At 34.3% G+C, this 27,513-nt stretch overlaps 1 protein-coding gene across 3 annotated transcripts in view; it reads left to right on the forward strand.

Moving 5' to 3' along the window:
* The window catches only part of LOC145687963 (histone H2B-like), a 154,365-nt gene that overhangs the window by 72,105 nt on the left and 54,747 nt on the right, over nucleotides 1–27,513 (forward strand). The window contains exon 1 of one of the 3 annotated variants that reach the window (XM_081761571.1): nucleotides 16,176–16,267. The exons of the other annotated variants lie outside the window; for them this stretch is intronic. The gene's annotated coding sequence lies outside the window, so the exon portion shown is untranslated. Of the gene's footprint in view, nucleotides 1–16,175; nucleotides 16,268–27,513 lie in introns of those variants that run through there. 3 annotated transcript variants of the gene reach the window in all.

A 27,513-nucleotide genomic window follows, 5' to 3' on the forward strand; every position in this document is an offset into this window, starting at 1 on the left:
CGATGAATTATAAACATTGAAAATAAAGGAACGTATTAGTTTTAAGTTCAAACTTTGTATCTACTGCCTACTATAAGGAATTGAAAGAAATGTGATCGTGAAATAATGTGAATTCAAGATTTCGACAGATTTTAACATTTCATGACTCTCACATGACGAAAACTTAGTTTTCCGATGTCCGTCCGTGTGATTTAGCGAAGCGACCACCACCACCTATCGACATTTAATTTGAAACTTAAGTTGTTTTAGAGGGCGTCTTCTAGAATTGTCTACTTCCAAAAATAAATGTAGGTTACTGGAGGAATAAAGTTGAAAAGTGCACATTTTTCGAAAACGGTTACATGCGGGAAGCTTCCATAATAGTAATAAGAAATACAAATGCTCCACTTTACACAGTAGCTTGCAACCACTTTGGACAATAGGAATATTGTTCAATATTTAAGAGGAATGATCTATAATTTGTCATTTAGGCAAATAATTCTGAATCTCGCATTTGTTATGTATATATTATGCATAGGGTGTACTTTAGGTGTTTTTAGGACATAGTAAATATTATACTGAACTTCTTAATAATATTATTATTGCCTTTGTTCCTATTATTATCTCAATACTATCTCTACAACTATTATCTGATAAAACCATTCAAAACCATTCCACTTTATATTTTAATCCAACTAAGAATTTTTTATCCATATATTTTTTGCTTCTTACATATGTATCCTATATGGTCTATGGTGTACTATACGGAATGTGTTTTAAGTTGTTTCTATACATTCTGTTTCTATAACTATTCTCTGAACATATAGTTGTGATTGTTTTATTCCTGACAAAAACTATCAGGTTGATTGTATGATGAAAACAAACTACAGTAATCACCCAGAAAAGACATATAAGAGATATCGGACCCAATACAAAAAATAAATTTTCTTTTCTTGAAATACGTAATAACATTTTATTCGGTGCATTTTATGCCGTTTTCTTTTTCACAATTTGAAAAATGAAATGAAATGAAATCTTTGAGTTTTACGTCCCACGGTTATGCCGGTTAGGCTAAAGGAGACGGTGATGATGAGTAATGAATGAAATGGTGGAGTGAAGAAAGTGGGAGGAAACGGGAGAACCACGAAAAAACCCACGCACACGGTGTTTGTCCACCACAGAGTTCACTTGGCGGGGGCTGGGATCGAACCCGGTACCCCTAGCACCAGAGGTGAACGCTCTACCACTGAGCCACCGCGGCCCGCTTTTACAATTTCAGTTTTATAAGTTATCGTAAGCGGCAATACGCAATATCAGAGATGCAAATAAACACTCGCCCACTCGCCCGGGGCGAGTGGTTCATCGGTGCGGGTGAGAAGCAGAGAAGGGAACTTGGTTTTTTGGATTATCTTTGTAAATATTGTTGTGCTGAGAGTTCTTCCTGTTATTTGAGGAGTATATTTAGCTAACAATTCTGATTACCGTCTCTCTGCTCAACTAAATGACAAACTGCCGCACAAAAATAATATTATTCTTTCCCACTTTATATTGCCTACAATAAAAAAAAGGAAAGAGACAAAAAGTATTCGGTAGAGAAAGTTTGAACCTTTGCAGTGAGAGGCAGAGGAAGGGATAGGGACCCTCGGATCTGATTACAGATTCCGTTTGGTGGTAAGTTATTTGCAAGGCGGTCCAAACAATAAACTACATGTGTTGAATTGAAGAACGTTTGCCTACAATGAAGAAGATAAAAGAGGATTTCCAGCCATAGAAATATTTTTATTTCTCCAAGTGGCAAACCATCCATCAATATCTTTCCCCAGGTCAGCATTTTATTATATGAGAGGAACGAGCGAGAATAATGGCAAATGTCACTTCCGGAGAAACTAAGGTGAAATGGGTTCGCATAGAACTTTGAATAGTGTGTGTCTTTACATGTTTGCTAAAAAATTAGAAAATAACGATTACATTTCCTTAAACTGATCATATAGAAGAAATAATAAATTGTAACACAGGATGAAAACATTGTAACCATTTCAGTGTTAGTAATGAAAACAGTGATGTTCTCAGCCAGTTTCAGAACAAAGTAAATAATAATAATAATAATAATAATAATAATAATAATAATAATAATAATAATAATAATAATAATAATAATAATAATATAGTAATAATAAGAGCAGCCATAAAGCATAAATGCAGTAAAAGCATAATGGAATTTTTCACCTATTGTTGGTACCATATCTGAGATTTTGACCACTTTACATGTCCAAATTTGCTTACCTTATAAACATAATAAAGCATAATTTACAAAAATAAAGCATCAAGCATAATGCTTAATGTTTTTGATTCCAGAACCCTGAGTATCTTTACAACAAAGAAAAATATGTTAATATATTTTGTGTCGAAGATAACAATTGTCAACAAAGACTGTCATCAATGCCGCAATCAATGTAAATCAACTGTCAATTGCCTTTATGCGTAACAATGGAAAGTTTGAATTCTTCCTCTCTCTGCACCTTCCGCTCAGAGTGAATTTTTGCTTCCTCACAATGTTTCAAAAGGCAGGCAAGACTCATTGTGCTTATTCTAAAATGTCAAAATCAAAAGTATATGCATCTCAGAGAGTAAGAGAATTCCCAACTGACCCTTTCAGAGTAGAAGGTGGTAATCTATTTTCTGCTCTTTGTTCTGAATTCATCAAATGTGAGAAGTCTACTCTGCAGGTACATGTTTCATCTTCGAAACACTGCTTAAGGAAAACTTCACAAAATGATTTGGTATGTTGTATTGATGTAATTTTGAGTGAGAAAAATGAATGGTTTCATATATACTTTCACTGCTTGTGTTATAAATGCGAGTAAAATAAACCAAATATGAGATTCAAATGGGTAAAAATGAAATACAATTCAAGGATCAGAACATTAAGGACTGAATTAGGAAAAAGCATAATAAAGCATAACGTAAGGAAATATAAAGCATAACCTAAAGATGCATAAAGCATAAAGTTCGTTGCAATAATAATAATAATAATAATAATAATAATAATAATAATAATAATAATAATAATAATAATAATAATAATAATAATAATAATAATAATAATAATAATAATAATAATAATATGGTAGCCTTCCACTAAACAGAAAAAAACATGATAATTATTTTTCTCACAACAAATTCCAAACTGATAAATTTAAAAATATTATAAAAAAGTTACAAGCTTAAAACACCAAGGGAATAAAACAGAAGATATAACGATGAACACTACAAGTCAAGCATGATTCCTCTAAACATTAGTCCTCTCTAAACTGACTAATAGTAACAAATCCAACAACAACAAAAAAGTAATCAATAAAATAAAATATTGACTTTTTAGCTTTGGGGTTAATTACTCACACAGCTATTATCATCTTCACAGAAGAATAACTCGCAATATAAGATAAAGGTGAGAAAATATGTAAAATTTTGATTTTTCGTTTTAATTGATTAATTAATTAGTGATAAACTGAAAGCCGCTTCAACAAGACGATAATATAGATATGAAGGTATATATCTGTAGATTACATGATACCAAGATCATTATATTCCGAGGGGGGGAACTCGTGATATATGAGCTGATATAGGAAAATATGTAAAATTTTGACTTTTCGTTTTAATTGATTAATTAATTAGTGATAAACTGAAAGCCGCTTCAACAAGACGATAATATAGATATGAAGGTATATATCTGTAGATTACATGATACCAAGATCACTATATTCCGAGGGGGGTAACTCGTGATATATGAGCTGATATAGGAAAATATGTAAAATATTGACTTTTCGTTTTAATTGATTAATTAATTAGTGATAAACTGAAAGCCGCTTCAACAAGCCGATAATATAGATATGAAGGTATATATCTGTAGATTACATGATACCAAGATCATTATATTCCGAGGGGGGTAACTCGTGATATATGAGCTGATATGGGAAAATATGTAAAATTTTGACTTTTCGTTTTAATTGATTAATTAATTGGTGATAAACTGAAAGCCGCTTCAACAAGATGATAATATAGATATGAAGGTATATATCTGTAGATTACATGATACCAAGATCATTATATTCCGAGGGGAGTAACTCGTGATATATGAGCTGATATAGGAAAATATGTAAAATTTTGACTTTTCGTTTTAATTGATTAATTAATTATTGATAAACTGAAAGCTGCTTCAACAAGACGATAATATAGATATGAAGGTATATATCTGTAGATTACATGATACCAAGATCATTATATTCCGAGGGGGGTAACTCGTGATATATGAGCTGATATGGGAAAATATGTAAAATTTTGACTTTTTGTTTTAATTGATTAATTAATTAGTGATAAACTGAAAGCCGCTTCAACAAGATGATAATATAGATATGAAGGGATATATCTGTAGATTACATGATACCAAGATCATTATATTCCGAGGGGGGTAATTCGTGATATATGAGCTGATATGGGAAAATATGTAAAATTTTGACTTTTCGTTTTAATTGATTAATTAATTAGTGATAAACTGAAAGCTGCTTCAACAAGACGATAATATAGATATGAAGGTATTTATCTGTAGATTACATGATACCAAGATCATTATATTCCGAGGGGGGTAACTCGTGATATATGAGCTGATATGGGAAAATATGTAAAATTTTGACTTTTCGTTTTAATTGATTAATTAATTGGTGATAAACTGAAAGCCGCTTCAACAAGGCGATAATATAGATATGAAGGTATATATCTGTAGATTACATGATACCAAGATCATTATATTCCGAGTGGGGTAACTTGTGATATATGAGCTGATATGGGAAAATATGTAAAATTTTGACTTTTCGTTTTAATTGATTAATTAGTTGGTGATAAACTGAAAGCCGCTTCAACAAGATGATAATACAGATATGAAGGTATATATCTGTAGATTACATGATACCAAGATCATTATATTCCGAGTGGGGTAACTCGTGATATATGAGCTGATATAGGAAAATATGTAAAATTTTGACTTTTCGTTTTAATTGATTAATTAATTAGTGATAAGCTGATAGCCGCTTCAACAACACGATAATATAGATATGAAGGTATATATCTGTAGATTTCATGATACCAAGATCATTATATTCCGAGGGGGGTAACTCGTGATATATGAGCTGATATGGGAAAATATGTAAAATTTTGACTTTTCGTTTTAATTGATTAATTAATTAGTGATAAACTGAAAGCCGCTTCAACAAGCCGATAATATAGATATGAAGGTATATATCTGTAGATTACATGATACCAAGATCATTTTATTCCGAGGGGGGTAACTCGTGATATATGAGCTGATATGGGAAAATATGTGAAATTTTGAGTTTTCGTTTTAATTGATTAATTAATTAGTGATAAACTAAAAGCCGCTTCAACAAGCCGATAATACAGATATGAAGGTATATATCTGTAGATTACATGATACCAAGATCATTATATTCCAAGTGGGGTAACTCGTGATATATGAGCTGATATGGGAAAATATGTAAAATTTTGACTTTTCGTTTTAATTGATTAATTAATTAGTGATAAGCTGATAGCCGCTTCAACAACACGATAATATAGATATGAAGGTATATATCTGTAGATTTCATGATACCAAGATCATTATATTCCGAGGGGGGTAACTCGTGATATATGAGCTGATATGGGAAAATATGTAAAATTTTGACTTTTCGTTTTAATTGATTAATTAATTAGTGATAAACTGAAAGCCGCTTCAACAAGCCGATAATATAGATATGAAGGTATATACCTGTAGATTACATGATACCAAGATCATTATATTCCGAGGGGGGTAACTCGTGATATATGAGCTGATATGGGAAAATATGTGAAATTTTGACTTTTCGTTTCAATTGATTAATTAATTAGTGATAAACTAAAAGCCGCTTCAACAAGACGATAGTATAGATATGAAGGTATGTATCTGTAGATTACATGATACCAAGATCATTATATTCCAAGTGGGGTAACTCGTGATATATGAGCTGATATGGGAAAATATGTGAAATTTTGACTTTTCGTTTTAATTGATTAATTAATTAGTGATAAACTAAAAGCCGCTTCAACAAGACGATAATACAGATATGAAGGTATATATCTGTAGATTACATGATACCAAGATCATTATATTCCGAGGGGGGTAACTCGTGATATATGAGCTGATATGGGAAAATATGTAAAATTTTGACTTTTCGTTTTAATTGATTAATTAATTAGTGATAAACTGAAAGCCGCTTCAACAAGCCGATAATATAGATATGAAGGTATATACCTGTAGATTACATGATACCAAGATCATTATATTCCGAGGGGGGTAACTCGTGATATATGAGCTGATATGGGAAAATATGTAAAATTTTGACTTTTCGTTTTAATTTATTAATTAATTAGTGATAAACTGAAAGCCGCTTCAGCAACACGATAATATAGATATGAAGGTATATATCTGTAGATTACATGATACCAAGATCATTTTATTCGGAGGGGGGTAACTCGTGATATATGAGCTGATATGGGAAAATATGTAAAATTTTGACTTTTCGGTTTAATTGATTAATTAATTAGTGATAAACTGAAAGCCGCTTCAACAAGCCGATAATATAGATATGAAGGTATATATCTGTAGATTACATGATACCAAGATCATTATATTCCGAGGGGGGTAACTTGTGATATATGAGCTGATATGGGAAAATATGTAAAATTTTGACTTTTCGTTTTAATTGATTAATTAATTAGTGATAAACTGAAAGCTGCTTCAACAAGACGATAATATAGATATGAAGGTATATATCTGTAGATTACATGATACCAAGATCATTATATTCCGAGGGGGGTAACTCGTGATATATGAGCTGATATGGGAAAATATGTGAAATTTTGACTTTTCGTTTTAATTGATTAATTAATTAGTGATAAACTAAAAGCCGCTTCAACAACACGATAATATAGATATGAAGGTATATATCTGTAGATTACATGATACCAAGATCATTTTATTCCGAGGGGGGTAACTCGTGATATATGAGCTGATATGGGAAAATATGTAAAATATTGACTTTTCGTCTTAATTAATTAATTAATTAGTGATAAACTGAAAGCCGCTTCAACAAGACGATAATATAGATATGAAGGTATATATCTGTAGATTACATGATACCAAGATCATTATATTCCGAGGGGGGTAACTCGTGATATATGAGCTGATATGGGAAAATATGTAAAATTTTGACTTTTCGTTTTAATTGATTAATTAATTAGTGATAAACTGAAAGCCGCTTCAACAAGCCGATAATATAGATATGAAGGTATATATCTGTAGATTACATGGTACCAAGATCATTATATTCCGAGGGGGGTAAGTCGTGATATATGAGCTGATATGGGAAAATATGTGAAATTTTGACTTTTCGTTTTAATTGATTAATTAATTAGTGATAAACTAAAAGCCGCTTCAACAAGGCAATAATATAGATATGAAGGTATATATCTGTAGATTACATGATACCAAGATCATTTTATTCCGAGGGGGGTAAGTCGTGATATATGAGCTGATATGGGAAAATATGTGAAATTTTGACTTTTCGTTTTAATTGATTAATTAATTAGTGATAAACTGAAAGCCGCTTCAACAAGGCGATAATATAGATATGAAGGTATGTATCTGTAGATTACATGATACCAAGATCATTATATTCCGAGGGGGGTAACTCGTGATATATGAGCTGATATAGGAAAATATGTGAAATTTTGACTTTTCGTTTTAATTGATTAATTAATTAGTGATAAACTGAAAGCCGCTTCAACAAGACGATAATATAGATATGAAGGTATATATCTGTAGATTACATGATACCAAGATCATTATATTCCGAGGGGGGTAACTCGTGATATATGAGCTGATATGGGAAAATATGTAAAATTTTGACTTTTCGTTTTAATTTATTAATTAATTAGTGATAAACTGAAAGCCGCTTCAACAACACGATAATATAGATATGAAGGTATATATCTGTAGATTACATGATACCAAGATCATTTTATTCCGAGGGGGGTAACTCGTGATATATGAGCTGATATGGGAAAATATGTAAAATATTGACTTTTCGTTTTAATTAATTAATTAATTAGTGATAAACTGAAAGCCGCTTCAACAAGACGATAATATAGATATGAAGGTATATATCTGTAGATTACATGATACCAAGATCATTATATTCCGAGGGGGGTAACTCGTGATATATGAGCTGATATGGGAAAATATGTAAAATTTTGACTTTTCGTTTTAATTGATTAATTAATTATTGATAACGTGGAGGCCGCTTCAGCACAATTATAATATAAATATGGTGGTGTATATCAGAGTATAAATAACTACTGCGTTCTATATGATTTGAGAGAGTTACAGGGGGTTGTTTATTTGTCTTTGTATACACTGGCAACCCTGAAATTTTTCTGTTACGGAGGTAGCAGATATCTGCTAGGATCACCGCGGTATGCTGAGTTAAGTGGTAGTTCTGGTTCGGATACACTATATGTAGTTCTCGAAATATAAGGCGTACAAGAAAATATTTGATTAAATGAAGTATATTGGATTTTTTGGATCAGGGACCACATATAACGATAATGATTCTGCGAAGAAGGCCCATCAAATTTTTGTAACGATAAGGTAACGATAATCACATAAAACATTTTTTTGGTTCATTGCTTTTGAACATTATCTTTTATTTATGGCACATAATCACTAAAATAAGTACGTCTCAAAAGATTGTGTACATATCCCTTCCTTAAGATAGTTCTGGAACAATAATTTATTGATTATTCGTCGTCATGGCAACTTACAGACAAAAACTCACCAAATCCACATATTAGAATCAATTTTTGATTCTATATCTTTTCGTACTCTCTTCTTCTTCTTCAAACTAGTTAGTACATATTTGAAAATTACACATTGCCCAGAAGTATAATAAAAGATATTTAGAATTACACTGAAAATACAAATATATCGTTACACACAAAAATTTTGAGTAGACCCTAAATCGAGATTTCATACTTTTTACGGAATAAGCACATCATACTGAGTTAAGTGGTAGTCTTGGTTTGGCTATATTATATGTAGTTCTCCAGATATAAGGCCTACAAGAAAATTTCTGTCTGAAATATATTGGATTTTTTGACCCCCCCCCCCCCCACAAACACACAAAAAGAAAAGCAGAAGAAAAACAGAAATTCTCAGCACCGACCTTTACTTCAAAATCAACTAAGACATTGAAACAGTAACCGAAACAATAATGAAATGGGTAGCATCCATTCTCAGCATGCTAACAGACCCCCCTTTCCCCAGCAGAAAAAAACTCAACCAGCTATCAACATGGAGACACATCCTTCAACGACAACTACGCATACTGACCACAACGCAAGGAAATATCTTCATCACAAATTCAAAACTAAAGAAGAAACATCACCCACTCACAAAACAAACAGGAGATAAAAAGAAATCAGAGTCACGGAAAACACATGAACAAATGAAATCATACACACGTAACCTCCAGTAAATCACACATCCATACATGTCAACTAAATACACACACAAGGCATTTACAACAATAAAGACAACACCAAAAAAGCTAGTAATTCATCACGAGATGATGCAGCGAGCAATCTTAAACAACAAGAACAAAAAAGAATGTCAAGCACTCCTCCAGCACGACCCTCTCTACGCAGACAAAGAAGAAGAAACAAGTGTTAGCTCACTGTTGAGAATATACTGACACCTTCAAACCAACAAACTACAAAAAAAAGGGTAAAGCAACCCATCCTTTCCACTACGTGGAATGGTAAACCGACTTTTCATTCAGTCATTCTGCCTTGATAGAGAGAAGCCTGGTTACTGGTTTAACGCTTGTATGTATATCATGTCTCCGAGCAAATAATCTACGGCAGTGGTTTTCAAACTTTCCGATAAGGCCAGTGGCGTAGGGAAAGGGGGGCCGGAGAGGCCGCCCCTCCAAGAGGTCCGACAATGTACTTTGGTACTTTGATGTTTGTAATTTTTTATATATTTTTATGTTTATATATTTTTTGTTTGTATTTTTTCTATATGTACCTATAACAGCACTTGCCCCCCCAAAAAAAACACATCCTGGCTACGTTACTGGATAAAGCGGACCCTCTGTGCATTCCGAAAGTGATCCGCGGACCTCCTGTTCATTGCAAAGTGATCCCCGGACCCCCTTGCAATACTATCTGAAATTTCACATTGAATTAAAAATTATACTGATTAAAATTTCCATTGACAAGAAAAAGATCAAGAAAAATATTCCAATAAGTAACATGATTGGTTCCTAGTTCACGAAATTTCAATTGAAAGTACAGTAACTTTCAAGACTGAAAATCAATGTACTTTCTTTTTTCTTTTTTTTAAAGGAAATTCACTTGATAAAGAAATTTCTCAAATGTGGGGTCACTAATATGAGGAATGAAATTCTTTCTGTTTTCCATAATTTCACTGAAATCCGGAATAAGTTTTGTCACCATCAATCTTAGATCCGATTCCACATTAAGGCGATTTCTCTTTCAGGTTCTAACACTGCAAAGAGCAGAAAAGGTCTGTTCACATAAGTAAGTGGTAGCGAAAGGTATCAAATGTTGCAATGCATTTTTAGACAACTCTTCATACTCACAGGGCAGAAATTTAGTAAAGTAAGAAAACACTTAAATCTACAAACATATGTACAATTTCTAATTGCTTTCTTTTTAGTAACTGAAGAGAATACTTCTTGCATAACAGCTGTGAGTTCCATTTTATTATAACACATTTCAATTTTTAGGCGTCGCGAACTCCCCGGCTACATCCCACGGACCACCAGGGGTCCGCGTATCCCACTTTGAGAACCACTGATCTATGCTTTACATGGGTGACTGGCTTGTTACCGCGGATAGCCGATCGTGAGGTAAAAAGTAGGTTTAGAAATTCTTAAGGATTTCATTATTAAATAAACAGTAAGTTTAAGCATGAATTTATAACCGTGATTTTTATAAGCATCAAAAAAAAAAAAAAAAAAAAGATATTTTAAAGTAGATATTATTTTATTTCTTTTTAAATAAATTTTTGAACACAATTAGTACTTGGACCGACATAAGTAGATTTTCATCATTTCACCTTGATTGAAATACATATTCTAAGAAGGAAAGAGATTTAAAATTTTCGTAAAGAATAATGCCATAAATGTATTCTTGCCGTGCAAAGAACGGCAGCAGAGGCTGAAATATGAGGAACAAGACCGTAGGGGGAGCAAATGCCGTTGTCTGGGGCGAAGTTCCGAGCTAGTTTAAGGCTAGTCAACGGATAGAGTGAAATGAAATTTTTGATTTTACGTCCAACGGTTATACCTTCTAGGCAAAAGGAGACGGTGATGATGAGAAATGAATGAAATGGTGGAATGAAGAAAGTGGGAGGAAACGGGAGACCCCGAGCAAACCACAAATTTCACTTGGTGTGAGCTGGGATCGAACCAGGGACCCCATGCACCAGGGACCCCATGCTCTGGCAGCGCTTTCCTAACGTTCATTTCCTACCAACAATTTTACCAAACTGATGCTAATTTTCTTTTCTTTTCTTTCTTTCTTTTCTTTCTTTTTTTTTGGTCCATAAAGGAACAACTAAGCAAGTTAACAAGTTTTTTTTTTCTTTCTTTTACGTACAGAGAAAGCGATACTGCGAATGTAAACAGCTCTCCTATCTATAGTGACCACAACGATTCGTGAAGCCTGAACATTACACGAATCATAGAACCGCTTTCCCTCACATGTGATGCATAGGAAGAATTCGGTGCGATTCGTAGAATTGCCTTCCGAGCACACTTCAGAAAAAGTGAAACACCAAAAGTACACCAACATCGTTGCCAAATTTAGAGGCAAATGAGTGTTAGAAACAACACTTTAGGAACCATAACACAAACACTAACAACTATTCGAGTTAAACAGCTAGAAGAAGAAGAAAAGTAAAAATATAAAACAACAAAACTAAATTTAGCGCCAATCCGACAACACTACACCGTCGAGAGACGACACTAACAAAATGTCATTTCATAGGGTTGACGACCGGGACATACCCTCGCGTTCTACAGTGGGTGGTGAAATTGGTAATTCTAGCTCAGGCTTCACGACTCATCACGATCACTATAGTAAAGTAGGTTAGAGAGATGTTCTTTGGTGTATGAGGTCCTGAATTTAAATCCCAGGATGAGTACATCATACGCACCATAGTGATCCAAATCCTCTTTAAGTAGTAGATCTCGTCTTATATACCCTAATTGCTGACCTGGATGCGAAATCCTGGTGGGTTCCTCATACTTAATACTTTAGGGAAAAAAATTCCCACCATTAAGAACTAAGCTAGGAGTGAATAAACTGACACTGTTACCAGAAGTTTGCAAATTAATTACTGTAATTAGCATGTAATTAATGGGTCAACTTAGTTGTTAGGGTCATTCTTACATTGTTTAATAATTATGGATGTTAAAATATGTGAACTTGTAGCTATCCTACATACATTGCTTACTAAATATGTTTTATAAAATGTTACCTGAAATACCCGTTCTTCGCACGGGGAGGATAAGATTTGTGCAATCTACATACGAGATGAAAGTGACTATGTTTGTGAACCACGCAACCGATCTCGATCAAATTTTCAACATACATGAGGTTTGGGCCTGGGATGGTTTTTATCATTTCACTTTGACGGTACAACGTAGGGAGGGGGAGGAGGGATATGTACATAGAAATGATAAAGAATGACCAATATTAATGTCGAATCCATAGTTTTCGGGTCACTGAGATGAACAGTGATACTTCCGATGCCATTTAAATCAAAATTCAGCTCGTAACTTGGGGAGGGAGAGATATATAAAAATGACCGAAAATAACCGATATCAGAGAGTGCTTCTGGAATAGTAAAAAGTGACTGACTAACGGAACATATCACTAATTTTTTCTATTTTAACCCATCGAAGCAGGTAACTGACGCTAGTCAATAAGGATTTTCTACCTCTTCACTCCCCCCCCCCCATATTGTTCTTGTCAATTCTCGGGCAAGCTGGCATGTCTCTTTTCGTCTAATTTGGCCTTAAACGACATATGGACTGTTACCAGCCAGCTTGACGATCCCGAAAATCTATGAAATCAATACTAATATGGTCATTTTTTTTGACGTGTTACTCCCCCCCCCCACACACACGGCAATGATCATGGGGCTTGGATTTGAACAGCATCTGGAGTGTTACTAATCATCCCCGAACACTATGAATTTGACAGTAATATCCGTCGGGAGCACCGACGGTTAACGTGAGTGCCTTTAGTGTGGGAGACCCGACTTCGATTCCCGAATGCAGCTCATGTGGTTCGGATCCCCCGTTAAGCTGTAGATCCATGTCTCATATAGTCTTGCTGCTGAAAGGGACGCTAAGCTTTAATCCACCACCACTAATATCCGTCGTCCCAGGTATTTATCCTCTTCTTTTATGCATCCACTTTCACCTCCTTTCTAATCTCTCCTCAAGCCTAAAATCAAAAATGACTTCATACGCGATTAGCTCTGGTGAAGATCTATCTGTGTACCAAATTTGGCTCGCGGGGTCCCTGATTCGATCCCTGGATAAATAAGTTTGTGGTGTACAACATCATGTTCGTGAGTTTTCTCGGGATACTCTCGTTTCCATCCACTTCATCGTTCAGTTGCCTAAATCATTGTCTCCCTTAGCCTAACAGGCATATGCGTGGGACGTTAAACTGAAAGATTTCATTTCATTTTATTTTACCAAATTTGGCAGCTGTGGGTGACTTTCTTCTATGGGAAAATCTGATGACAGACACTCACACACACAGAAACACATTATTTAACTCGAGTACATAAGTACAGATGTTGTATCGAACTACTTAGCATTACTAATAAAATACTTATGTAACACCCTATACCTATATATATATATATATATATATATATATATATATATATATATATATATATATATATATATAGATATATATTCAGTTTTCTTTCCGTTTTTTTTTTTTTTTTTTGTAAATAGCATGGTGATATAAAATTTTCTTAAATTCTTTAATGATGTAGTAACCAATAACCAATCTCAAAATAACCAATATTTTAACCCTTTATATTGTATAAGTAAAGAATTTGCAATCAAATATTAATGTTTCTCAGTACTTTAGTAGTTAAGTTTTACTTTTGAACTTTTAATCATTTAGCTATTTCCACTTTCATTTTTCAACAAGGCAATTTATTTTTTCTCTTTTTTCCCTTGAGGAAAACTATTGCAGGTTTCAAATGATAAGCGGCATGGCCTTGAGTTGGCTTCACGCGGCGTCCAATTGGCTTTGAGCGGTGTTGACAATTCGCGACAAGCAGTCCTGCACGCTGACTTCTCGCGCTACTGCGAATCTTGACAATACCAGAGGCGCTTATTAGAAATATTGTATTAGTACATTAACTGCTCACTTTACGACGTAGAGAAAAGAACTACGAACACATACGTGAAAACTACATCTTTTTATGTCAACTGGCTGTTATGATACACGCTTGTAAAGGTTTCCATATAAAACAATTTGTAAAACGAGCGATGAGTCCCGCGTCTAATTTCCAGTGGATTTTTCTTCGATTTGGAACTAGAACTCAACTTTTATTACAGAACAATCATGGGTGTAACCAGCAGGTTATTCTAGGGGAACATTACTTTCAGGGGGAGGAAAGACTTTCACACATTTAGAAGAGAACAAATGATCTCTTTCAGAATATGAAAGCATTTTAATTCACCATACATACTATACACATGTTATATTTTCACGATGCTACCCTATCAAAAGATGGATCTTGACAGTACTGAGCTGAAAACCGGATTGTAGATGAATCAATAAGCTATTCATAAGAAAGCAAATGCTGTTTATAGCAGTCTGTTTATCTGACTTTGTATTTATATGGGTTAAAATAGTAAAGGAAAAAAAACTCGAAAAAATATCAACTCAGATATTATTATGCAATATCTAGTAGAGAGTTCATACGGTGTGCTCCCATATATATAATATGCCTAACATCGTAAGAACAAAGTATGGGAAGTTAGTAATATTGTTTTGAAATTTAATTCGGGATAAATTCTTCCTTACTCGACAGAAAAAACGCAGTATGTTTTTTTTTTTTCGTCACGTTTCACTACCTTACATATATGCGACCACTTATCCCTCTTTCCACCTCCAGCAGGGATTCAAAAGCACCAGGCGTCTGAATGGTGTCGTAAATTATCGTAACCCAAAACAAACTCGATCATATGGACTTGCTTAGGAATCAGACGGATTGTTTTTGTGTGACCTAGACCAAGCCCAAGAATGTCATTTGTTATGAAAATTGAGAAGGAAACAAAGGGGCTAGTTGTGTAGGAACGTAACATCTCTTCTAGCACAAACAGAATTCATCAGTGTCTGGGTTACTTTCTTTCGTGGTAGTTCGTTTGTTCTCCAAAATTATAGTTGACAATGTCTTTAAGCAAACCGAGTACGAGTTTTCTTTAAAGAATATAATAAAAAAATAAAGTGCTCCGAAATCAGGCTCGAAGAATTATTTTTTGTGTTTACAATTTTTTTTTTTTTTTTTTTTTTAGTCCATGATAATAAATTTACAAGACTCAGATTCAGACAATGACGAAATATTGACTGACATAGACGATAGTGAAAGTAGTGTTGAAGACAAGTGTTTAGCATATCCACTGGAAAAGTTAATAGGTAAGTAATTTAATTGCTATATATACTTCTAGGATGCACAGTCAAAATTCTTGAGTTTGCTGGAATAGTATATTTACATTGCGAATAATGTTGCCAATGTATGTGTCATAATCTCAACTGGAGGAAGAGCGAGAAGGGAAAGGGGAGTCCATTATCCGGCAACACCGCGTGGAATATCGTGCACCATTGGCTATTGCCCGTAATGCTTTACATCTGAAACACCAGTAGTTTTTTATTGGTTCGCCTTCAGAGTCTTCTATCACGCCCAGTGTTGCGTCTGTTCTTACTCACGTGATACGACGTTGATTTTTCTTTTTATGCTGTGATCAGTGTGTTACAGAGTTACCGTACTTCACTAGTGAGCGCCAACGAGCTTTCGAGATAAGAATCTTGAGGGAACGTGTGCTTCTATTCGATCCAAGGTGTCCTAAAAGTAAGTGTCTATTTTTGTGAAATTATGCACTTTTGAGAGAGAAAAAATCAAATCTATTTATGTTTATCATTTTTAATATATTCTAAAAGTGTACAAACTTTTATTTTTGTATATGCAGTGTTCCAAAATTATTTTGTGCTCATAAATTAACTACCTCTTTTGGTAGATTGAACAAAAAAAAAAAAAAAAAAAACTGTTTACTTTTGCAACTAAAATATGATTACAACAAGAAAGTTAGGAATGGTAAAAATGAATCAAAAGATCGCGATCTTGGCCAATAATTAGGTTTTGGATCAGGATTCACAAAACTTTTGAAATCGAGGTTTCGTGTGTTTTTTTTCTTTCTTTTTATTTGTTTTTTTTTTCTTTTTTTTTTAACGGAATAAGCACATCATACTGAGTTAATTGATAGTTTGGGTTTGGCTACAGTAATATGTAGTTCTCTAAATATAAGGCCTACAGGAAAATTTTTGATTGAAATATATTGGATCTTTTGATCCAAAAGTAGGAGATTTTTTAAAATAAATAAATAAATAAATAAAAGCGATAAAACAAAAAGAGCTATAAATTTTAAATTTGGTCATCAAATTCAACTTTTGGAAAGTCCCTTTCCCACTCCATGACATCATTTCGTCTTTTATTTGCCGAGATGTGACAATTCTCTTGATTGATTTTACCGCATGTGTGGGAAGTCGCCTCGTTACTGAATAAGATGTTATCCAGTAGGTTTTTATTTCCAGTTTGCTCTACAAATTCTGTGCTACATGCTGCTCGATTTAGACAATCTACTTCATGAAGAGAATGCATTAATTGAATGTGAAAAAATTTTATTCATAGGCGTTGAACGAAAGACTCCGTGAACTGTTGTTTTGAGTATACTAGTCCAATTTGGAACAACTTCGATTAGGGATGTCAGTTTTAGACTCAAAGTGTCCAAAACAGATGCAAACTATTGGATGACGACATTTCACACATATGTCAAGGTCAGTTGACACAGTTGTCGTATCTGGGCAAATCAAAATGTCATGGAATAAGAAAGAAACTTCCCAAAAGTTAATGTATGACTTTGAATAACCAAAGTTCGAATTTATGGCTTTTCTACTTTATTTTTTTAAAATAAATCTCCGTTTTACTTATCATAATTGAATTGCAAACGTAAACATAGAATTGTCCTTTGTTTTATCTATGTTCTCATGTTCAGAACTCTGTAGCAACAAAATTTTTAAGAAAAATTTCCTGACTTTCTGGGTTTCTAATGATCAAATGCAGTGGCAGTAACATATATGGACCTGTGGGGCTGCATCCAAAGAAACGACTTTTTTGAATTTTCTTCTTATTTGTAATAATAATAATAATAATAATAATAATAATAATAATAATAATAATAATAATAATAATAATAATAATAATAATAATAATAATATTATTATTATTATTATTATTATTATTATTATTGCCTTTACGGCTTGTCTAGTAGCTAGCACTTGCGTCTTTGGTGTAGAGGTCTACACGGGCCGAAATTTTTAGCCCGAGCCCGGCCAAGCTCGTGAATTTATAATGTGAGGCCCGACCCGAGTCCGAAATATGTTTTAGCATTTAGGCCCGAGCCCGACCCGAGCTCGTGTGATAATGAACCCGAAAGAAGCCCGAAGTACAAAAACTTAATAATTAACTCAAAAATGTATTTTTACTCGTATTCACAGCAATTAGAGATTTACTTTTGCAGTTGTGCTTTGAAAGTTCTTCAGAAAGAACCGTGTAATATATATCGTTGTACAGTATATTTACAAAGTTGTTCCCGAAAGGTCCGAGAAATATGGTTTCATATTTGAAAATTTTTATGGCCCGGGCTCGGTCCGAGCCGTGCAGACCTCTACTTTGGTGTACGATGTTCCGTGGGGAAGTGTTAAAAATTTGAACCCATTAAGGTCATTCGAATTCCACATTAAGCTGTAGGTCCATGTCTCATGTAGATTCAGTGCTGAAAAGGAGGGACTAAATTTCAACAAACAACCAACTACTTACTACTACTACTACTACTACTACTAACTATATTAATAGTTAATACGTAATAATACTTCAACAGTTTTGTTAGCGTTTGATGGAAAGAAATTAGTCCGAAGATGAGAGACATTTACCTGTGGATAGATCTCATCCAGCCGAACAAAATGATATGTGAGCACACTTCGACTTCGAGAAAATGAAGAACAATTTATTATTATTATTATTATTATTATTATTATTATTATTATTATTATTATTATTATTATTATTATTATTATTATTATTCTGTCTGTTGGCAGTTCCTAGAACTAATGAAGATTTTTTTTTGTAGATTTGTTCCGGGAAATGTTTCTTTTACGTTTTTCAGCCTTCAGCTTCCTCTTTTACTCCCAATATTTTCTTCTATTTTTCAAATCATCGATCAGTTGTGTTCTTCTTCCTCCTATTCCTCGCTTTCCTTCCATCTTTCCTTCTATGGCGGTATGAAGACAATTTCCTCGCAAGATATTTCCAATCCAATTGGCCTTCCTACGAAGATTGCCAACTAAAAGCTTCCTCTTCTCTCCTATCCACTTTGAAACTTCTTCGTTTGTTACTCTCTCTGTATTTTTTTCTTCTTCATCTTCCTCCAATACCACATTTTGAATAGAGCGCAAAGGTTCTATTTCCAATTTTAGAAATTTTACAGGAGAGTAAAAAGAATGGACATAGGACATAGGAGGACATATGACATAGGACAATATTTCATTCATTATTTCTTGTCAATAATAACAATTTCGTACGCTTTCTTATCGCCATGTAAAAGAGCACATCATGCGCCATCTATAAGTATATAAAACTCAATTTCGAAAAAAGAAAAAAAAATTGGACTTAGAACCTTTGCGCTCTAAGGACGCGAAATATTTCTTCTCTAACTTCCTTAATGTCCAAGTCTCTGAATCATCAGCCCAATAGTCCATATACAGGGTGTCCCAGGAGAAAGGGGCAATACTTCGGAAAGTGGTAGTATGAGTGATTCTAAGCAGAAAAGTTCATGTGAACATGAGTCCTAATCTCAACGGTTTGAGAGCTATAGGTTGTAAACCATTTTTGACTTCATATTTCTTACTACTCATTCTGCATTTATTCTACTGACATAGCGGAATTGAAAGGTGATGGAAGTGCTTTTCCAACGATATGCAACACGTAACACGTCTTTAGAAGGGAAGTAATTGCGGGAAATTTTGGAATCAGTGTTGCCATCCAATTCCCTTACATAATCTTAACTTTCCCTCAATAATCCTCTCTTCAAAGACACCACTGCCACACGTTGCATACCATTGGAAAGGTCATTCCATTACCTTTCAAATCCGCTATATCCCATGTCTGTAGAATAATTACAGGGTGAACAATACGTAACATAAAGTCAAAAATGGTTTACAACCTATAGCTTTCAAACCATTGAGATTAGGACCAATGTTTATATGAATCTTTTTGCTTAGAATCATCCATACTACCATTTCCAAGAAAATTGCCGCTTCCTCCTGGGACACCCTGTATAGCACTTGACCATCTTCTTCCTTAGTCCAATATTAAACCTGCTAGTTAAGAGTGATCTTTTCTTGTTGAATGCTTCTTTGACTAGACCCTATGGTAATTCTTGACCTGATTTCTTTGGTAAAGTAAGTGCCTCTCGTCAAAATACTTACCAAGTACTTCCAGATACTTGAAATGATTGACCTCTTCAAGTTCTCTTTGTTCTACTCAGTAAGGGCCGCGTTTCCAAAGGGTATTCTCATGAGTTTCTCATGATTTTCGATTTTTCAATGTTGATTTTTTTTTTAATCTAAAAATTGATGTTAAATGATAATCACGTCATCTTCAAGATGGAACTACTACTAATGTAACATGACGGGCTTACCGCTAGTTTCTTTGTGAAAGAAGGTCACAGCCTTGATAATACTTAAAATAAAATTATTAAATTTCGGGAATTATTCTCCACTACCAGATTCGAAAGCTAGAAATGATTGGACACGTCATTCAATATTATCAATTTCTAGATACACAATAAGGTAAAATATAGGAGATATAGCTTCATGGTAATATTTGAAATTAAACATGAACACAATTTCATTTTCTACAAGTGCAACAGAACAGGATAGGAGTTAAGGAATTTGAATAATATTCTAAGTCTGGCGTTGTCACTGAACTGTTTCGGAGATATTACTGTACCTTCATCAGTAGGTGCAAATCTATCCTCCTTGCTTTCTTCGATGTTGCTCCAGCAGAAATCCAGATCGTAGTGCCCCGAGCCTCTCCAAGAAAACGATTTTGTTTCCGGGACGCAGACACGAACCACACCTCTTGTCCTCCTCATTTTCATATAAGGTAAAACCTTAAAGCTCGGACCCTCCTCTCCACGTGTTCATGATGTCAGAAAGTGGGGACCACGGTGGCTCAGTGGTAGAGCGTTCACCTCTGGTGCTTGGGGTCCCGGGTTCGATCCCAGCCCCCGCCAAGTGAACTTTGTGGCGGACAAACACCGTGTGCGTGGGTTTTCTCGGGGTTCTCCCGTTTCCTCCCACTTTCTTCATTCCACCATTTAATTCATTACTCATCATCACCGTCTCCTTTAGCCTCACCGGCATAACCGTTGGACGTAAAACTCAAAGATTTCATTTCATTTCATGTCAGAAAGTGACAGATAGCCAGGGTAAGTCGTAGGTCTCAAAGCTGAGGAAACAACCTCAAGCTCTATGCGTGGTTTCTCTCTAAGGAAACCAAAGTCAGAAAGCCAAACCTCAGCAAATAGAAATACATTAACGAAATCCAACTTCAAATAATCGCAGACGTAGTAATAGTACAAAATCTTATAATCGATCAAATCGCTGTTCCAAGCTCGACAAGTGCTAAGCGGCTGCTGATTGTTTCATAAAAGAACTTAATATACGTCCAATGTCCTCAAGTACAGTTTAGTGACTAGACGAAGACAGGAAACATAGTCTGACACAGTAAGTCAAATAACAGGTTCCAAGAGGAAAAAGTAACAAGTTAAAGTTGAAGCAATGTTGTGGATAAAAGGAATCTGCTTTTGCACTAATTTAATAAATCAAAAGATTTACATAAATGTTTCCAGAAAGCTTTAGACTACATGAGTTATGCCTCTCCATAAGAAAAGAAAGAAAGAATAAATAAATAAATAAATAAATACATACATAAATAAATAAATAAAATTAATTCGTAGCTGTATATGATGAAAATCGAGAAGTTCGTTCGTTGAAATCGAACCAAAAACCTCAAGTATCGTTATACTAAGGCACACCCTAACCAAGCCTATAACCAGGGCGGAGGCTAAGAAGGGGAGGGGGGGGGGTAGGCACTCCCAGACCGGAATGTGTCATTATGTGCTATACAAGAGATACAATTTAGATTTTGTAAAAGATTATTTATTTTAAATTTATTTTAAGCCCTTTAAGAAAATACAAGATGTAGAAATGTAGATAACAGCTGTTAACGAATGATAGACAGATAAAGATACACGTCTCTTAAGCGAATTTTTAAATACAAATTTCTTCGTAATTCCTTAATGACGTCGTAAATAAAATGTAGCAAGTGCAACTGTATTAAGCGGAATGGCGCGAATCACATATGAATTTAGAAAAGTCCGAACTCAGAAGGATACAAAACAAGTTTCAAAATTCGTGAATTCTGACCGAAGTTGTGATGTTCTTTGCGTGTCTGGGTAGACATTTAAGAGCTAGCATAAGAGAATGAAATTGACATCTTAATGAGAAGCAGTAAGGAAGCTATATATATATATATATATATATATATATATAGTCCTAACTATATATCTATATACCTATATTTATCTATATAGTTCGAAACAGAGTTCCTGTATGATTATTTATTTATTTATTTATTTAGTTTTTAAATTTCTAGAGGCTAGAAAAATGGGTACAATTGGGTTTCAGATTTAATCGGTGCTACTGCCGAAAAATAGCCTCAAATTTGCAAAATTTTAAAAGAAATTTGATACTTTACCAAAAAGTAGTGGTACTGCACTGAAATTGTGCAGGTTGATATAAGTAAGAATGAACACTTTCGGGAAGTTTATGCACTATTAAGCATCCCTGACTTTTCATAAAATCAATTTCAGTGGAGTTCCCACATATTCTTTGCAAGTCCGACCCTATTCTATATATGATAATTTATTTCTCTGTATTTGCAACGAACTTAAAAAGTTCGTTACTGAATTCTCTATGTCTGTGTGCCTGTGTGTCTGTCTGTCTGTTATTTGCAATTTTTTTTTTTTTTTTTTTTTTTTTTTTTTTCAATTTTGAGCCCTCCATTCGATAGATCATCAAAAACTATCTGAGAAAGTGATGGAATTTTTCGCGTCACTCTTACCGTTCACGAGATATTGGCCAAAAAAATGGCCGATTTCTGGAGATTTAAGGAACCAAATCTCGGGAACTATAAGTTATAGAGAGATGATATTGGTGTGTTTGGTGCCTCTTGGGTGGTGAATATTTTGATACTAAATAGTAACCGGTGGCCACTATCCAATTGGCCACTGGTTTGGCCAGTGGCCCTAGTTAATATCGGTACCAAAATGTTTACCATTCTCTTAGGTATTGATTAACACCAATATCATCTCTCTATGACTTACCGTTCCCAAAATATTGACCAAAAAATAGTTCCAATTTCGGGAGATTTATCGAGCCATATCTCGGGAACCTTGTCATAGAGAGATCATATTGTTGTTGATCAATACCTAAGAGGATGGTGAACATTTTGGTATCAAATTGTAACCGGTGGCTACTGACCAACTGGCCACCGTTCCCAGATATTGGCCAAGAAAGTTCGAATTTCGGGAGATTTAAGCAGCCATATCTCGGAAACCGTAAGTCATAGAGAGGTGATATTTTGCAAATTTTTGCGAGAAACAGAAGGTTGTGCAGTTAAAAGGATTAGTTTTACGTATAGGAACAATGACAGTTATCCTTCCCGCTCCATCTCTCTATTCTTTTAAGTTCGTTCTGGAATGCTCTTGGAGCATTCTCAACCGGTTTACTTTCAAGCGTAGATAAAAGAGAAAGAAAATGAAAATGAAATGAAATCTTTGAGTTTTACGTCCCACAGTTATGCCGGTTAGGCTAAAGGAGACTGTGATTATGAGAAATGAGTGAAATGGTGGAATGAATAGTGGAAGGAAACGGGAGAACCCCGAGAAAACCCACGAGCACGGTGTTTGTCCACCACAAAGTCCACACGGCGCGAGCTGGGATCGAAACCAGGGACCACAAGCACCGGAGTTGAACGCTCTACCACTGAGCCACCGCGCCCCCAGAAGAGAAAGAAGTACGGTATGGAATTCGCGAGAATTGTCGAGTTCGAGACATCAATGAATATATACGTTTCATAACCCCTATTGCCGAAAAAAGTGGTTTATATATGTATGTCCATCTGTTTATCTATTCGTTCTTTCTTCCCAATATACATACACACACTCACCTAGAGGCCATACTCTCCAACGTATCCAGGCCGAATTTTAAACTTAAGGATTTTCTAAGATTCTGTGAAGTTACTAAGAGCGATTTCCGAATTTTCTTGCCAGCTCTAAAAACAGGGGTGGTTTACTGAATGTTACAAATCAAAATTTGCGATTTTCTGTACACCAGTTTTAACAATTTTCTTTATATTTCATAAATCAATATATCATTAACACGTTGTAAGTCACTTTTTTAGAAACTATCTAAAAGGGATAAGTTTTTTTTTTTCTGGCTAGTTCACGGCTTAGGCAATTTTTTCGTATTTTATAAACAAGTATTAACACACGGTATAAGTAATTTGTTCTTAAAAATCCACAACTGTAATTCTAGTAATGAGGTGTTTTTTTTTTTTTCGGATGAATTTTTCATAAACAATCATAGGCGTCGCCACAGTGTCTACATTAACTTCGATTTTCATATTTCCTACAATAATCCTTTCTATTTTGTATATTTATTGTTTCCTGTGTTTGGATACATTTGAGTGACTTTTTAAGTCTCTCTTAAGTTCCTTGCTATCATACAGTGTTTTTCCAGTGTTTTTTTTTTTTAAAGTAAAACTTAGAGATTATTTGTGAGATCTTAAGGCTTAATAGTGAAGAGCATTCTGTTAGGATGTGTTGTCCCTTCCCAGCTTACACCCACATTACCAAAATCCTGGCGCCGCCTATGCAAACAATTGAGGGATTTTGTTCATATTTCATATATATATATATATATATATATATATATATATATATATATATATATATATGTGTGTGTGTGTGTGTGTGTGTGTGTGTGTGTGTGTGTGTGTGTGTTCACAACTCTATAATGCGCCATAGGCAGTTTATTCGGGAGATATCCATAAAAGGATAGTTTGTTTTTGGGGTGAATTTTGTCGTATGAGCTCTAACCAGAAATCAAACCCGGATCTCCCACGCCAAAGGTACCTAGGAAGATCCGGACACCTTTGGCGTGGGGAATCGATCCCAGGCGGAGCTCATGTGGTTTCGATCTCACGTTAACCATAGGTCCACGTCTCATACAGATTTGCTGCTGAAATGGACACTAAACTCAAAACTCTAAATCTAAATCTTGTTTTCGGGCGGTTTCCTCAAAAACTCAGGCGATTTTGTTCATATATTATAAATTACCCTATAATGTGGTGTGAGTCTTTTCTTCTGAAAATATCCACAAGGGGTAGTTTATTCTTGAATGGCTTTTTCAGACAAAAAAAATAAAAATAAAATAAAAAAATAAAAGAAAAAATAAAAAAGAAAAATAAAGAAACCCTCAAGTCATATTGCCCATATTTTATAACTAATCATAGTAACAGCCCTACAATACGGTATATGTCATTTCAAGTGAAAAATCAACAGAGTAGTTTAGTCTTGGGGGTATTTATTTTTAAATAAATTTCTATTATATTATTAATAAAATAGTTTTAAATAGTAAATAGTGTTATGCTTACTTAATCTAATCTAATCTATTTCTATTTTACCATCACTAAATTGGTAAGAGTAGTATAAAGAGCCCCCCCCCCCCCATTTACCTTACCCAGAATAAGGATAAAATAGCTTATTGATATTTTGGGTGAAATAAATTATAGCAAAAAAAGAAAAAGAAAAAGAAAAAAAGAAAAAAAAACTTAAAAAGGTTCATGAAGAAGATTAATAGTTTCTATTACGCTATTAAAATAATGAATTACTTAACACATACATTAATAAACAAATGAATGTTCATGCTCGAATACTGAACATCATTAATCATCTGTAAAATTCTGCAGTAATGGTACAGAGACGATATGTCGGCTGCTTTTGAGTCACTGAGTCTGTCTAGATTACTACGTCTGAGAACCAAGACCCATATTCGAATGACTCGGACAAAATTCGTGACCCAAATGACCCATGACCCATCCCACTACTACTGGTACATACCACTTGTAATGTAATCACTGTTGTATCATGTACACAATCTTTTTTTTTTTTTTTAACTTGATATATCCAGAGATGAGTGGTTCAGTGGGTCATGGGTCAAATGAGCTAAGATCTGTGAGTGGATCCGTGGGTTGTGGGCCAACAGGACGTAACTCACTGCCACCCACCACCCATTGTGACCAACTCTGTCCTAATGACTCACTCTGCTCAATGCATTGTAGACAGCATCTTCTAAACACTGGTGATTTTCTCTACGTTTTACTTTCAAGGCCTGGCCTCCATTTTTCTTCCTTTTTTATTTGTTTCTATTGACTTACCTGAGATGAGTATGTCAGAGTAAAAAAATAACTTCAGGCACTTTTAGATATTGATATTTGTAATTGTAATAATAGCAATAGGACTTACTACTTGGCTTGGAGACAGTTGAATTTTACCCTTTTTTCTTTTTTTTTTTTTTTTTTTTTTTTTAATTTACGTTGGTCTACTTTACCTTGATTTGAGACTTTGAAATTTCATTCTGTTTCCCATTGAAACGTATCTGTAATTCAACAAGAAAATAATTATACCATGATAATTAAATTGAAATTCATCGTAATACGGCCCATGACAAACATTACCATTTTATATCGCAAAAATCAGATCCTCCAGTATTCTAACAGAGTGGGCTTCAGCGATTGACCGAGGAAATTCAAACTCTGATTAGTGATAATTTAAAAGCCTTGTTTCATTACAAGTGTAAACTCTTTAGCCAGTAGAGAGGAGGGCGTGAATCATGCGTCTGATGATAATGTGTTTTGGTGGGTGTTGGGTCAGAGTTCGTCGTGGCTCGTGAGTCAAGTTTTCAATTACCCATGTTATCTCTGGATATATCTGCTCAAGTAAAATCTTCCAATCAACGTAGCAGGCATTTCAGTTGTTCAATCGACATGAAATTTTCTGTTTATCTGTATTGATGATGACTAAATAAAATCAACAATCGCATAGTTATACACAAAGTAGTATGGGTGACAGTTGGTCGAACTTTTATGCCTCTGGAACCCTGGATTAGGGTTCATGGTCCTTGGCTCAGGGTCAATGGCTTAGAGGTACGTAGGACCACCTCCTACAAAATTAGGCAGGGATACCTTGGCTCACCTGTTGAATTTTGGGAAGGTGCATAGGACCATTCCCTCATACATTGCCAAAACTAAAAATCTAGCAGTAGTATAGGATCAAGGTATGTGCCTCTGTAAGTTTAGTTGGTTCCTCCATTTCATAAAAGAAAAATAAATTTCAGACTATTTTTTTTTTTTTGCTAATTTATGCTCCTTCCCTCCTTTATTATTTTGTCCCTCCTTCCTTCATTAGAAGTGAAATTTTCGTAAATGCTATAACACTTTTTAATGAGGAGTTCATATGCAGAGTTTCTCAACTTCAAGAATTCGTGAGATAATCTATTCTTGGCAGAAAAATTGAACTCCCTTTAGCTCCCATTTAGGATGTGTTTTAAAAAATCCTTTCTTATTCATTGTTTTCGTGACAAAAACTTTTCTGTTCAATTTGGACTTCTCTGGCTATAGTACTATGACTTGGGCGTTGATGCATGAGTCACTCTTAGTCTTTTATATTTATAATAGTATAAAATATTATTATTAGATTAACAGAACTACTTATTTTTCACAGAGCATGAGAAGATAATTGGAAAATGTTTGAAAGATAAATAAAATACTGTTGTTCACTGGAATTCTATGAAACTTCCTCATCATAATAATCAGTATCATCATATATATTTTACTATTATTAGCAGGTTACT

The sequence above is a fragment of the Thermobia domestica genome, chromosome 6 (genome assembly GCF_964235325.1).
Source record: "Thermobia domestica chromosome 6, izTheDome1.hap1.1, whole genome shotgun sequence".
Lineage (NCBI taxonomy): Eukaryota > Metazoa > Arthropoda > Insecta > Zygentoma > Lepismatidae > Thermobia > Thermobia domestica.